Source organism: Bubalus kerabau, chromosome 6 (assembly GCF_029407905.1).
Source record: "Bubalus kerabau isolate K-KA32 ecotype Philippines breed swamp buffalo chromosome 6, PCC_UOA_SB_1v2, whole genome shotgun sequence".
NCBI lineage: Eukaryota > Metazoa > Chordata > Mammalia > Artiodactyla > Bovidae > Bubalus > Bubalus kerabau.
Genome location: NC_073629.1, coordinates 10,324,460 through 10,330,655, shown reverse-complemented (window position 1 = coordinate 10,330,655; position 6,196 = coordinate 10,324,460). Strand labels below are relative to the sequence as shown.

Genomic DNA, 6,196 nt, shown 5'->3' with positions numbered 1-6,196 from the left:
CCCTGGTAGCTCAGATGGTAAAGTGTCTGTCTACAATGCGGGAGACCTGGGTTCCATCCTTGGGTGGGGAAGATCCGCTGAAGAAGGAAATGGCAATCCACTCCAGTACTATTGCCTGGAAAATCCCATGGACAGAGGAACCTGGTAGGCTACAGTCCATGGGGTCGCAGAGTCGGACACGACTAAGCAACTTCACTTTCCATTGTTACAGTTAAAATATGTATCCCAAAGACGTGAACAGGAAAAGATGAAATAAAAAGCAACCATGAACTGATTTATAACATTGATCCTTAGGTTCAAAATGTGGATGAAGACTGGGCTGGATTTACACCAAGTATTTCCTGGATTTATACCACGGGTTGCCTCACAGCAGTGTTCAATCAGACTTGCAGGCATTTAGCCAGATGGCCCATGAGTTTTAATCAGAGATAAAATTTGGTAAAATCTATCAGTCTTGATCTTTAGGTTTATAAATATATTTGTGTCAGCCATTTGTCTATGTAAAGTACATAAGGAACAATCGACTGTTAGGCTGAATCAAATATGTAATAATATCATATCTGGGGGAGGGCACAGTAAGGTGAGTGCGGATGTACTAAATCGCTTCAGCTGTGTCTGACTTTTTGCAACCATATGGACTGGAGCCCTCCAAGCTCCTGTGTCCCTAGGATTCTTCAGGCAAGAATACTGGAGTGGGTTGCCATGCCCTCCTCCTGGGGATCTTCCCAACACAGGGATCGAACCCACATCTCTTAAGTCTCCTGCATTTGCAGGTGAGTTCTTTACCACTAACTCCACCTGGCCAAGCTCCATAAGTTGAATAGTATCCTCCAAATTCATATCAACCTGGAACCTCAAAGTGTGTCCTAAAACTGCGCAGATATAATTAACTCCTCCATTGGTTGTGAATTTAAAAGAGAATGCGTGTAAGACAAAAAGTGTAGTTAATTAGTAGGAGAGATTACACCAAGGTCCATAGATGCAGGAGGTTCTCATTGGGGTGCTCTCACCCTTAAAGAGGAGAGGGGATGTGGATATCATTGAGTTGGAGGAATGAGCACTTGGGCTTCAGATTGGGTGCCATTTAGTCCCAAACAATATGATATTCCTTTAAAGAAGAGAGCAAGAGGGTACAACTGCACAGCCTTGGCAGCCCTGGCTGGCTGGATGAGAAGGGCTGGGGCCCCAGGGATCAAGATGGATGGGCAACTGAAGATTACCAACTCCCATCAGAGAAGAGAAAGTTCAACAAGTCTGAAAGGTGTGTCGGTGATGAGAGAGCTGTGTGGATACTGGAACAGTCTAAGCAGAAGCTCCCCAGCTTTAGGGTCCAGCTAGAATGTGATTAGAATGGTACACACCTATTTGAAATACTAACCCAAGGCTGCAAGAATCTGACACACCAATATCACCATCTGCCTTGCCCGTCTCTGCAGAAAAGACTGTGAATAACTCAGGGTCAGATGCTGTTTTTATATTTAATACATTCTGCATGGAAAGTATTCAATTCATAGATGATGATAATGCAAAACCTTCTCATCTTCATTGCAGGCAGAGCCAGTAGCCACAGGACCAGGTGGACTGGGTGCCCGATGTTGGTAGCACCCGGCCTGAGAGAGATTTACCCCAGGTTCCTAGATTCAGAGAAGTTACGTGATTAAGATGTTTCCAACCAAATCTCAGTTAATTGCAATTGAAAATGTGGATTATTCCCTTTATGGATCATGAATAGTTTTGTTTTTTTCTTTTCATTCTAAGCAGATTTGTCCCTATCATCCCAGCAGAAATTTGTGAAATTATACCTGTGTTCAAGAAACCCAAAATGATTTAATTAATAACTAAAGAAAAATATAATGCAAGAGGTTAGGAAAAAAGATCTCCTGGGAAAAAAGGATCGATCTGCTAAAAAGAAAAAATGGAGTGCAGCAGTTTAAAATGATAGTACTATTACTCTGTTTATTCCTGCTTTTGATGGAGTAACTCTACTTCAGGTGTGCTCCTATTACAGTCTGGGTCTCTGAGTCTGTGAGACAGAGATAGGGTGGGGCGTATAGTGTATTATCTCTCTCCTGGCTTTGAATGTGAATTCATTCCCTTTCTGTAAAGAAACAGTGCTATTACAGACACCCTCGCCTTCCCAACGGCCCTCCAGTCTTTCTGGGGAACCTCGATTTAATAGGAAGAGTGCCATGGCTCCCTATCAGGCATGCTGGCTGTAGATATCTCTGGCTCTGGGACTCTCTGGGACTAGGTATGGTGAGTGAGACCTCACCTTACGTACAAATTTAGGAACTGCCCCAAAACTCAGCACTCAAGATCAATAATATTTTGATGCAATATTTTTAAAATCTTAAACCAGTGCCCCGCCATAATTCTTTGTGAACAAAATATCAAAATTTGAAGACATGATCAATATTATCCATTTTTCCTTTGGTTTCCAGGTTCCAATATGGCTCTATTTGTTGTTCAGTCGCTCAGTCGCGTCTGACTCTTTGCCACCCCATGGACTGCAACACACTAGGTTGCCCTGTTCTTCACTACCTCCTGGAGTTTTGGACTTGCCAGTCTCCATAATCTCAAGAGCCAATTCCTTATAATAAATCTCTTTCTACATGTATCTTTAAACGTCCATATTTATACTTTAATTCTAATAATTCCAACATATGTGGTTTTCTCCATACCTCCAATCAATTAATTCTGACATTATCTACTCAGAGACAGGTCCCACAGGTCAAGTCCTCAGTCCCATAAGACTGCTCACCCCCCTCAACAAGCAGACTTCAGACACCAATTGCAAGTCCAGATTGTCACCTGTGCTTCTGACCAACCAGCTACAGATTCTAGGTTCCCACAGTTGAACCTTCTTCAGGTTCAATTAATTTGTTAGTGTGGTTTGCAGAACTCAGTTTCCTCACTCAATTACAGTTTATTGCAAAGCATCTAATGCAGGAACAGCCAATGGATGAGATGTGTAGGGCAAAGTACAGGAAAAGGGGCACGGAGTATCCATGCCCTCTGCAGCACCCCTCTCCCCAAATCTCCACGTGTTCACCAAGTTACAAGTTCTCAGACCCAATACTTTCAGAGAATTATGGAGGATTCATTACACAGGCATGATTGATTAAATCACTGGCCACTGATTTTAAACTCAGTCTTCCTCCTTTCTTGCCTCCCTGAAGGTCAGTGAATGGGACTAGAAGGTAATCAAGCCCCATCCTTAGGTTACCTAGGGGCTTTGTTTCATTAACAAAAAACACTTTTATGTCTCTTACCACAGGAAATTCCAAGGATTTTAGGAGCTCTGTGCCAGGAATGGAGACCAAATATCTATTCCTTATTATAAATCATGATATCAAGGGGCAGGGGGATAAATTAGGAGCTTGGGATTAACAGATACACATTGCTATATATAAAATAGATAACAACAAGGTCCTACTATGTAGCACAGGGAATTATGTTCAATATCTTGTAATAACCTATGATAAAAATAATCTGTAATATATGTATTATATAATGTGCATATATGACTGGATCACTTTGCTGTACACTAGAAACTAACACAATATTATAAGTCAACTATACTTCAGTTAAAAAAAGAAAATAAAAAAACCATATCACTCATCTCTATTATCTATCTATCATCCATCTGTCTAGCCACCCTACTGGTTCTGCTTCTTTGGAGAACCCCAACTAATACAGATACCCCCTAGGAGCTCTCGTAGAGCAGTGCTCCTCTCCATCATGGTGCGATTCTTCAATTAACACAAACTCTCTGGAGGCTCAGATGGTAAAGAGTCTGCCTGCAATGTGGGAGGCCCAGGTTCAAGCCCCGGGCCAGGAAAGATCCCCTGGAGGAGGGCATGGCAACCCATTCTAGTCTTCTTGCCTGGAGAATCCCATGGATAGAGGAGTCTTGCAGGCTACAGTCCATGGGGTCGTTCAGAGTCGGACATGACTGAGCAACTAAAACTTTCAACACTAAGATCCATGACTGCGCTGCTGGGGCTCGTTTGCCCCTCACCCTGGCATCTCAAGGGCCTAACTCTGTTTCTGGCGTACCAGGTAGGCTTTGGTAAATATGTATTTAATATCTAATGAATAAGAACAGACCCTGCATTTAGGTAGCTTTCAGTCTAGTAGGAAAAGATGGTGTGGCACATGAGTTCTTTAATAGAGACATGCAAACTCTTAGTTGCAGTGGAATCTAGTTCCCTGACCAGGGATCGAACCCCCCGGCCCCCTGCATTGGGAGCACAGGGTCTTAGCCAGTGGGCCACCAGGAAATTCCCTAGCTTTGTACTTTAATCAGGTGCATGGAAGACAGATTGCAGCCAGAAAGGGAATGGAGTCATGGAGCTCAGTTAGAAGTCTTTAAGTCTTTGCCTCCACCATGGTTGAGATGGTGTTAGCGCTACTGCTGAGAAAGACTGATACGAGCTGGAGACAGAGTAGATGGGACTTGGGAACCCAGGGGGACATAAGGCAAAAAGAGAAGATGACTCCAATCTCTGGGCTGGGCAGCCCTTGGTACCACACCCTGATAAAGGAAGTGCAGATGGTGCAAGTGTGAGGTCCTGGGTGGAGGTGGAGGAGCGACTTGAGGGGAGTTGGGAACAAGCTGTGTTTGAAATTTGAGCCACATGGGAAGGAATTAACATTTGTTGAGCAGTTGCCATATCCCAGCTCCCTTATTGGGTTCTTTCTGTTGATTATCTTAGTTACATTTATAACTGGCCATCTAGGAGTTGAGGGTGTGGTTTGGAAGCAAGGTCTCACTTTGATCTCTCAACCATACAGAGGTCATATCCCCATTTCACAGGAGGAAACCCGGAAAGGTCAGATTCCTTCCCCAAGGCCACACAGCTGGGAAGTAGCAGAGCCAGGACTAGAACAGAGAGTCTAGAGAGAGTCTCCCAGGAGAGAGCCCCACCCAAGGCTGCCCGCCCAGACAGAAGAACCCCACATTGCCAATTCTGCAGGAGAAATGGCCTGAGGTTCACTCTTGGGGAAAACACAGGACCATGTGGGGTGACCCCCAGTCTCTCCTTTCCTGTCTGCCCCAAAGGGCCTCTCTCCAAGACTGAGCCACACCCACATTCCCTGCTGCCCAGGACCTCTGCTCCAGCTCCGCCTTGCTGCACTCTGACTTCCATCTTCACGCCCAAGCCTGGATGAAGGCCAGCAGCAATATTCCTCGGAAGACACGGCACTCGGCACAGAGGTGGGGCTTACACGGACCACACAGGACCGGAATCTTACCCTGTACTGGAAAACAGGAAAAAGGTCTCTGAAGAAAAGCTGCAGTGATGGAACGGGGGATATTTGTCCTGGGGTTGAGCGGGGACTAGGAATCGACTCCTGGGCTTTTAGAGCTGTGGACAAAGTAGGAGTCTTTAATCTTCTTAACAGCCTCTGGAGGTGAAATGCAAACCAGCAGTGACTCTGGCCCCCAGAGTCCCCAGCAGTGCCAGGATGGGGGCGGGGCGGGGGGCGGAGACTGAAAGCGTCCTCTGAGCCGGGAGCAGAAAGGAGGAGGAGCAGGAGCCCTGCGGGACACGCCCCTCCCGGAAACGAGCTGCCGGCCCAGAAGCCCCAGGAGCCAAAGCAGGGCCCGCAGGGATGATGAGCTGCCCCTGCTGCAGAAAACTGCACCTCTTTCACAGAGGAGGTGTTTGAAGGGGCCTTAAGGGTTCCATTTCTTGTCCAACTCCTTCACTGTGAAGAGGAGAAAAGCAATTCCTTAGCGAACTGAATCGGAGAAGGCAATGGCACCCCACTCCAGTACTCGTGCCTGGAAAAATCCCATGGACAGAGGAGCCTGGAAGGCTGCAGTCCATGGGGTCGCTGAGGGTCGGACACGACTGAATGACTTTACTTTCACTTTTCACTTTCATGCATTGGAGAAGGAAATGGCAACCCACTCCAGTGTTCTTGCCTGGAGAATCCCAGGGACGGCGGAGCCTGGTGGGCTGCCGTCTGTGGGGGTCGCACAGTGTCGGACACGACTGAAGTGACTTAGCAGCAGCAGCGAACTGAATAGACTTGTCCAAGGCCACTCTGCTGAGAACACAGGCAGGATGAGGCCCAGCCCTTCAGAGTCCAGAGTTCTAGTCCATAAGAAACTTGGATCCTGAGAGGGTAACAGGCAGGAAGGCCAGGGGTCTCCAAACGGAGGAAATAGGCTTCAAGTGTTAGA

At 46.3% G+C, this 6,196-nt stretch overlaps 1 protein-coding gene across 2 annotated transcripts in view; it reads right to left on the bottom strand.

The window, feature by feature from the left end:
* Positions 1 to 5,443, bottom strand: part of SLAMF9 (SLAM family member 9) — a 59,026-nt gene extending 53,583 nt beyond the window's left edge. For both annotated transcript variants that reach the window (XR_008715511.1, XM_055583880.1), the window contains exon 1: positions 5,260 to 5,443. The gene's annotated coding sequence lies outside the window, so the exon portion shown is untranslated. The remainder of the gene's footprint in view (positions 1 to 5,259) is intronic.
* Positions 5,444 to 6,196: the final 753 nt, after the last annotated feature.